Genomic DNA, 9,309 nt, shown 5'->3' with positions numbered 1-9,309 from the left:
TAATATAATTTTTTAAGCCCCCATTCGTAGTTCTTTTTGATTCGTATTGCTTTGCAATACCGGGCCTGAGGACATTTAAGAGGCATTGAATGTGATCATGGGGGCATCTTGAGAGTTATGAAAATTAATATGATTTTTTTAAAGGCGCAAAAGTAGGTAGAGACACTCATGGCTTTTCAACATCTTGAGAGTTATGAAAATTAATATAATTTTTTAAGCCCCCATTCGTAGTTCTTTTTGATTCGTATTGCTTTGCAATACCGGGCCTGAGGACATTCAAGAGGCATTGAATGTGATCATGGGGGCATCTTGAGAGTTATGAAAATTAATATGATTTTTTTAAAGGCGCAAAAGTAGGTAGAGACACTCATGGCTTTTCAACATCTTGAGAGTTATGAAAATTAATATAATTTTTTAAGCCCCCATTCGTAGTTCTTTTTGATTCGTATTGCTTTGCAATACCGGGCCTGAGGACATTCAAGAGGCATTGAATGTGATCATGGGGGCATCTTGAGAGTTATGAAAATTAATATGATTTTTTTAAAGGCGCAAAAGTAGGTAGAGACACTCATGGCTTTTCAACATCTTGAGAGTTATGAAAATTAATATAATTTTTTAAGCCCCCATTCGTAGTTCTTTTTGATTCGTATTGCTTTGCAATACCGGGCCTGAGGACATTCAAGAGGCATTGAATGTGATCATGGGGGCATCTTGAGAGTTATGAAAATTAATATGATTTTTTTAAAGGCGCAAAAGTAGGTAGAGACACTCATGGCGTTTCAACATCTTGAGAGTTATAAAAATTAATATAATTTTTTAAGCCCCCATTCGTAGTTCTTTTTGATTCGTATTGCTTTGCAATACCGGGCCTGAGGACATTTAAGAGGCATTGAATGTGATCATGGGGGCATCTTGAGAGTTATGAAAATTAATACGATTTTTTTAAAGGCGCAAAAGTAGGTAGAGACACTCATGGCTTTTCAACATCTTGAGAGTTATGAAAATTAATATAATTTTTTAAGCCCCCATTCGTAGTTCTTTTTGATTCGTATTGCTTTGCAATACCGGGCCTGAGGACATTCAAGAGGCATTGAATGTGATCATGGGGGCATCTTGAGAGTTATGAAAATTAATATGATTTTTTTAAAGGCGCAAAAGTAGGTAGAGACACTCATGGCTTTTCAACATCTTGAGAGTTATGAAAATTAATATAATTTTTTAAGCCCCCATTCGTAGTTCTTTTTGATTCGTATTGCTTTGCAATACCGGGCCTGAGGACATTCAAGAGGCATTGAATGTGATCATGGGGGCATCTTGAGAGTTATGAAAATTAATATGATTTTTTTAAAGGCGCAAAAGTAGGTAGAGACACTCATGGCTTTTCAACATCTTGAGAGTTATGAAAATTAATATAATTTTTTAAGCCCCCATTCGTAGTTCTTTTTGATTCGTATTGCTTTGCAATACCGGGCCTGAGGACATTCAAGAGGCATTGAATGTGATCATGGGGGCATCTTGAGAGTTATGAAAATTAATATGATTTTTTTAAAGGCGCAAAAGTAGGTAGAGACACTCATGGCGTTTCAACATCTTGAGAGTTATGAAAATTAATATAATTTTTTAAGCCCCCATTCGTAGTTCTTTTTGATTCGTATTGCTTTGCAATACCGGGCCTGAGGACATTCAAGAGGCATTGAATGTGATCATGGGGGCATCTTGAGAGTTATGAAAATTAATATGATTTTTTTAAAGGCGCAAAAGTAGGTAGAGACACTCATGGCTTTTCAACATCTTGAGAGTTATGAAAATTAATATAATTTTTTAAGCCCCCATTCGTAGTTCTTTTTGATTCGTATTGCTTTGCAATACCGGGCCTGAGGACATTCAAGAGGCATTGAATGTGATCATGGGGGCATCTTGAGAGTTATGAAAATTAATATGATTTTTTTAAAGGCGCAAAAGTAGGTAGAGACACTCATGGCTTTTCAACATCTTGAGAGTTATGAAAATTAATATAATTTTTTAAGCTCCCATTCGTAGTTCTTTTTGATTCGTATTGCTTTGCAATACCGGGCCTGAGGACATTCAAGAGGCATTGAATGTGATCATGGGGGCATCTTGAGAGTTATGAAAATTAATATGATTTTTTTAAAGGCGCAAAAGTAGGTAGAGACACTCATGGCTTTTCAACATCTTGAGAGTTATGAAAATTAATATAATTTTTTAAGCCCCCATTCGTAGTTCTTTTTGATTCGTATTGCTTTGCAATACCGGGCCTGAGGACATTCAAGAGGCATTGAATGTGATCATGGGGGCATCTTGAGAGTTATGAAAATTAATATGATTTTTTTAAAGGCGCAAAAGTAGGTAGAGACACTCATGGCTTTTCAACATCTTGAGAGTTATGAAAATTAATATAATTTTTTAAGCCCCCATTCGTAGTTCTTTTTGATTCGTATTGCTTTGCAATACCGGGCCTGAGGACATTCAAGAGGCATTGAATGTGATCATGGGGGCATCTTGAGAGTTATGAAAATTAATATGATTTTTTTAAAGGCGCAAAAGTAGGTAGAGACACTCATGGCTTTTCAACATCTTGAGAGTTATGAAAATTAATATAATTTTTTAAGCCCCCATTCGTAGTTCTTTTTGATTCGTATTGCTTTGCAATACCGGGCCTGAGGACATTCAAGAGGCATTGAATGTGATCATGGGGGCATCTTGAGAGTTATGAAAATTAATATGATTTTTTTAAAGGCGCAAAAGTAGGTAGAGACACTCATGGCTTTTCAACATCTTGAGAGTTATGAAAATTAATATAATTTTTTAAGCCCCCATTCGTAGTTCTTTTTGATTCGTATTGCTTTGCAATACCGGGCCTGAGGACATTCAAGAGGCATTGAATGTGATCATGGGGGCATCTTGAGAGTTATGAAAATTAATATGATTTTTTTAAAGGCGCAAAAGTAGGTAGAGACACTCATGGCTTTTCAACATCTTGAGAGTTATGAAAATTAATATAATTTTTTAAGCCCCCATTCGTAGTTCTTTTTGATTCGTATTGCTTTGCAATACCGGGCCTGAGGACATTCAAGAGGCATTGAATGTGATCATGGGGGCATCTTGAGAGTTATGAAAATTAATATGATTTTTTTAAAGGCGCAAAAGTAGGTAGAGACACTCATGGCTTTTCAACATCTTGAGAGTTATGAAAATTAATATAATTTTTTAAGCCCCCATTCGTAGTTCTTTTTGATTCGTATTGCTTTGCAATACCGGGCCTGAGGACATTCAAGAGGCATTGAATGTGATCATGGGGGCATCTTGAGAGTTATGAAAATTAATATGATTTTTTTAAAGGCGCAAAAGTAGGTAGAGACACTCATGGCTTTTCAACATCTTGAGAGTTATGAAAATTAATATAATTTTTTAAGCTCCCATTCGTAGTTCTTTTTGATTCGTATTGCTTTGCAATACCGGGCCTGAGGACATTCAAGAGGCATTGAATGTGATCATGGGGGCATCTTGAGAGTTATGAAAATTAATATGATTTTTTTAAAGGCGCAAAAGTAGGTAGAGACACTCATGGCGTTTCAACATCTTGAGAGTTATAAAAATTAATATAATTTTTTAAGCCCCCATTCGTAGTTCTTTTTGATTCGTATTGCTTTGCAATACCGGGCCTGAGGACATTTAAGAGGCATTGAATGTGATCATGGGGGCATCTTGAGAGTTATGAAAATTAATATGATTTTTTTAAAGGCGCAAAAGTAGGTAGAGACACTCATGGCTTTTCAACATCTTGAGAGTTATGAAAATTAATATAATTTTTTAAGCCCCCATTCGTAGTTCTTTTTGATTCGTATTGCTTTGCAATACCGGGCCTGAGGACATTCAAGAGGCATTGAATGTGATCATGGGGGCATCTTGAGAGTTATGAAAATTAATATGATTTTTTTAAAGGCGCAAAAGTAGGTAGAGACACTCATGGCTTTTCAACATCTTGAGAGTTATGAAAATTAATATAATTTTTTAAGCCCCCATTCGTAGTTCTTTTTGATTCGTATTGCTTTGCAATACCGGGCCTGAGGACATTCAAGAGACATTGAATTTTTCTTTCAAGAAACAGCAAAGCAATACGAATCAAAAAGAACTACGAATGGGGACTTAGAATAATTTTTCATTTTTCCCAACTTTGAAAATAATCACTTGAAAAAAATCTTAGAATCCAAAGAATAGTATACTTGATCGTTCTACAAGTCGAAAATTGGAAAAATAAGTGATATTTTTGCTTGATGCTATTTTTGTCGGTATGCAAAATCGTTGTCAAGATTCTCAAACCTTAAAATCAGGCCAGCCGGCAATTGGCGGGTGAAAATTTCAATCAATTCCCATTCCTCACATCAAACTATGCATATAACAATAGCTTTTATGCTGAATGACGGCTATCCGGCTGTCCCTATCCAAAAATTGAGAAATCCATAAGTGTCCCTACCTACTTTGCGCCGAAGCAATACGAATCAAAAAGAACTACGAATGGGGACTTAGAATAATTTTTCATTTTTCCCAACTTTGAAAATAATCACTTGAAAAAAATCTTAGAATCCAAAGAATAGTATACTTGATCGTTCTACAAGTCGAAAATTGGAAAAATAAGTGATATTTTTGCTTGATGCTATTTTTGTCGGTATGCAAAATCGTTGTCAAGATTCTCAAACCTTAAAATCAGGCCAGCCGGCAATTGGCGGGTGAAAATTTCAATCAATTCCCATTCCTCATATCAAACTATGCATATAACAATAGCTTTTATGCTGAATGACGGCTATCCGGCTGTCCCTATCCAAAAATTGAGAAATCCATAAGTGTCCCTACCTACTTTGCGCCGAAGCAATACGAATCAAAAAGAACTACGAATGGGGACTTAGAATAATTTTTCATTTTTCCCAACTTTGAAAATAATCACTTGAAAAAAATCTTAGAATCCAAAGAATAGTATACTTGATCGTTCTACAAGTCGAAAATTGGAAAAATAAGTGATATTTTTGCTTGATGCTATTTTTGTCGGTATGCAAAATCGTTTTCAAGATTCTCAAACCTTAAAATCAGGCCAGCCGGCAATTGGCGGGTGAAAATTTCAATCAATTCCCATTCCTCATATCAAACTATGCATATAACAATAGCTTTTATGCTGAATGACGGCTATCCGGCTGTCCCTATCCAAAAATTGAGAAATCCATAAGTGTCCCTACCTACTTTGCGCCGAAGCAATACGAATCAAAAAGAACTACGAATGGGGACTTAGAATAATTTTTCATTTTTCCCAACTTTGAAAATAATCACTTGAAAAAAATCTTAGAATCCAAAGAATAGTATACTTGATCGTTCTACAAGTCGAAAATTGGAAAAATAAGTGATATTTTTGCTTGATGCTATTTTTGTCGGTATGCAAAATCGTTGTCAAGATTCTCAAACCTTAAAATCAGGCCAGCCGGCAATTGGCGGGTGAAAATTTCAATCAATTCCCATTCCTCATATCAAACTATGCATATAACAATAGCTTTTATGCTGAATGACGGCTATCCGGCTGTCCCTATCCAAAAATTGAGAAATCCATAAGTGTCCCTACCTACTTTGCGCCGAAGCAATACGAATCAAAAAGAACTACGAATGGGGACTTAGAATAATTTTTCATTTTTCCCAACTTTGAAAATAATCACTTGAAAAAAATCTTAGAATCCAAAGAATAGTATACTTGATCGTTCTACAAGTCGAAAATTGGAAAAATAAGTGATATTTTTGCTTGATGCTATTTTTGTCGGTATGCAAAATCGTTGTCAAGATTCTCAAACCTTAAAATCAGGCCAGCCGGCAATTGGCGGGTGAAAATTTCAATCAATTCCCATTCCTCATATCAAACTATGCATATAACAATAGCTTTTATGCTGAATGACGGCTATCCGGCTGTCCCTATCCAAAAATTGAGAAATCCATAAGTGTCCCTACCTACTTTGCGCCGAAGCAATACGAATCAAAAAGAACTACGAATGGGGACTTAGAATAATTTTTCATTTTTCCCAACTTTGAAAATAATCACTTGAAAAAAATCTTAGAATCCAAAGAATAGTATACTTGATCGTTCTACAAGTCGAAAATTGGAAAAATAAGTGATATTTTTGCTTGATGCTATTTTTGTCGGTATGCAAAATCGTTGTCAAGATTCTCAAACCTTAAAATCAGGCCAGCCGGCAATTGGCGGGTGAAAATTTCAATCAATTCCCATTCCTCATATCAAACTATGCATATAACAATAGCTTTTATGCTGAATGACGGCTATCCGGCTGTCCCTATCCAAAAATTGAGAAATCCATAAGTGTCCCTACCTACTTTGCGCCGAAGCAATACGAATCAAAAAGAACTACGAATGGGGACTTAGAATAATTTTTCATTTTTCCCAACTTTGAAAATAATCACTTGAAAAAAATCTTAGAATCCAAAGAATAGTATACTTGATCGTTCTACAAGTCGAAAATTGGAAAAATAAGTGATATTTTTGCTTGATGCTATTTTTGTCGGTATGCAAAATCGTTGTCAAGATTCTCAAACCTTAAAATCAGGCCAGCCGGCAATTGGCGGGTGAAAATTTCAATCAATTCCCATTCCTCATATCAAACTATGCATATAACAATAGCTTTTATGCTGAATGACGGCTATCCGGCTGTCCCTATCCAAAAATTGAGAAATCCATAAGTGTCCCTACCTACTTTGCGCCGAAGCAATACGAATCAAAAAGAACTACGAATGGGGACTTAGAATAATTTTTCATTTTTCCCAACTTTGAAAATAATCACTTGAAAAAAATCTTAGAATCCAAAGAATAGTATACTTGATCGTTCTACAAGTCGAAAATTGGAAAAATAAGTGATATTTTTGCTTGATGCTATTTTTGTCGGTATGCAAAATCGTTGTCAAGATTCTCAAACCTTAAAATCAGGCCAGCCGGCAATTGGCGGGTGAAAATTTCAATCAATTCCCATTCCTCATATCAAACTATGCATATAACAATAGCTTTTATGCTGAATGACGGCTATCCGGCTGTCCCTATCCAAAAATTGAGAAATCCATAAGTGTCCCTACCTACTTTGCGCCGAAGCAATACGAATCAAAAAGAACTACGAATGGGGACTTAGAATAATTTTTCATTTTTCCCAACTTTGAAAATAATCACTTGAAAAAAAACTTAGAATCCAAAGAATAGTATACTTGATCGTTCTACAAGTCGAAAATTGGAAAAATAAGTGATATTTTTGCTTGATGCTATTTTTGTCGGTATGCAAAAATAGCATCACAGAATTTTTAATTGAAAAAAATTATATTCATATATAAGTGAATGCATAAAATTAAACTAAATTCTATATAACTAATTTATAATTTATCAGGTAACCGATATTATTAATTTTTAGTGATGACTTGAAAAGTTGATGCTATTTTTGTTGGTATGCAAAAATAGCATCACAGAATTTTTAATTGAAAAAAATATATATTCATATATAATTGAATGCATAAAATGAAACTAAATTCTATACAACTAATTTATATTTTATCAAGTAACCGATATTATTAATTTTCAATGATGTCTTGGAACGTTGATCCTATTTTTGTTGGTATGCAAAAATAGCATCACAGAATTTTTCATTGAAAAAAATATATATTCATATATAATTGAATGCCTAAAATAAAAATAAATTCTATACAACTAATTTATATTTTATCAAGTAACCGATATTATTAATTTTCAATGATGTCTTGGAACGTTGATGCTATTTTTGTTGGTATGCAAAAATAGCATCACAGAATTTTTCATTGAAAAAAATATATATTCATATATAATTGAATGCCTAAAATAAAAATAAATTCTATGTAACTAATTTATAATTTATCAAGTAACCGATATTATTAATTTTCAATGATGTCTTGGAACGTTGATCCTATTTTTGTTGGTATGCAAAAATAGCATCACAGAATTTTTCATTGAAAAAAATATATATTCATATATAATTGAATGCCTAAAATAAAAATAAATTCTATGTAACTAATTTATAATTTATCAAGTAACCGATATTATTAATTTTCAATGATGTCTTGGAACGTGGATCCTATTTTTGTTGGTATGCAAAAATAGCATCACAGAATTTTTCATTGAAAAAAATATATATTCATATATAATTGAATCCATAAAATTAAACTAAATTCTATACAACTATTTTATAGTTTATCAAGTAACCGATATTATTAATTTTCAATGATGTCTTGGAACGTTGATGCTATTTTTGTTGGTATGCAAAAATAGCATCACAGAATTTTTAATTGAAAAAAATTATATTCATATATAATTGAATGCATAAAATTAAACTAAATTCTATATAACTAATTTATAATTTATCAGGTAACCGATATTATTAATTTTTAGTGATGACTTGAAAAGTTGATGCTATTTTTGTTGGTATGCAAAAATAGCATCACAGAATTTTTAATTGAAAAAAATATATATTCAGATATAATTGAATGCATAAAATTAAACTAAATTCTATACAACTGATTTATATTTTATCAAGTAACCGATATTATTAATTTTCAATGATGTCTTGGAACGTTGATGCTATTTTTGTTGGTATGCAAAAATAGCATCACAGAATTTTTAATTGAAAAAAATATATATTCAGATATAATTGAATGCATAAAATTAAACTAAATTCTATACAACTAATTTATATTTTATCAAGTAACCGATATTATTAATTTTCAGTGGTGTCTTGGAACGTTGATCCTATTTTTGTTGGTATGCAAAAATAGCATCACAGAATTTTTAATTAAAAAAAATATATATTCATATATAATTGAATGCATAAAATGAAACTAAATTCTATACAACTAATTTATATTTTATCAAGTAACCGACATTATTAATTTTCAATGATGTCTTGGAACGTTGATCCTATTTTTGTTGGTATGCAAAAATAGCATCACAGAATTTTTCATTGAAAAAAATATATATTCATATATAATTGAATCCATAAAATTAAACTAAATTCTATACAACTATTTTATAGTTTATCAAGTAACCGATATTATTAATTTTCAATGATGTCTTGGAACGTTGATCCTATTTTTGTTGGTATGCAAAAATAGCATCACAGAATTTTTCATTGAAAAAAATATATATTCATATATAATTGAATCCATAAAATTAAACTAAATTCTATACAACTATTTTATAGTTTATCAAGTAACCGATATTATTAATTTTCAATG

This window comes from Diachasmimorpha longicaudata, unplaced genomic scaffold (assembly GCF_034640455.1).
Source record: "Diachasmimorpha longicaudata isolate KC_UGA_2023 unplaced genomic scaffold, iyDiaLong2 ctg00000197.1, whole genome shotgun sequence".
In the NCBI taxonomy this organism is placed as follows: Eukaryota; Metazoa; Arthropoda; class Insecta; order Hymenoptera; family Braconidae; genus Diachasmimorpha; species Diachasmimorpha longicaudata.
Note: the sequence above shows the minus strand (reverse complement) of the source record.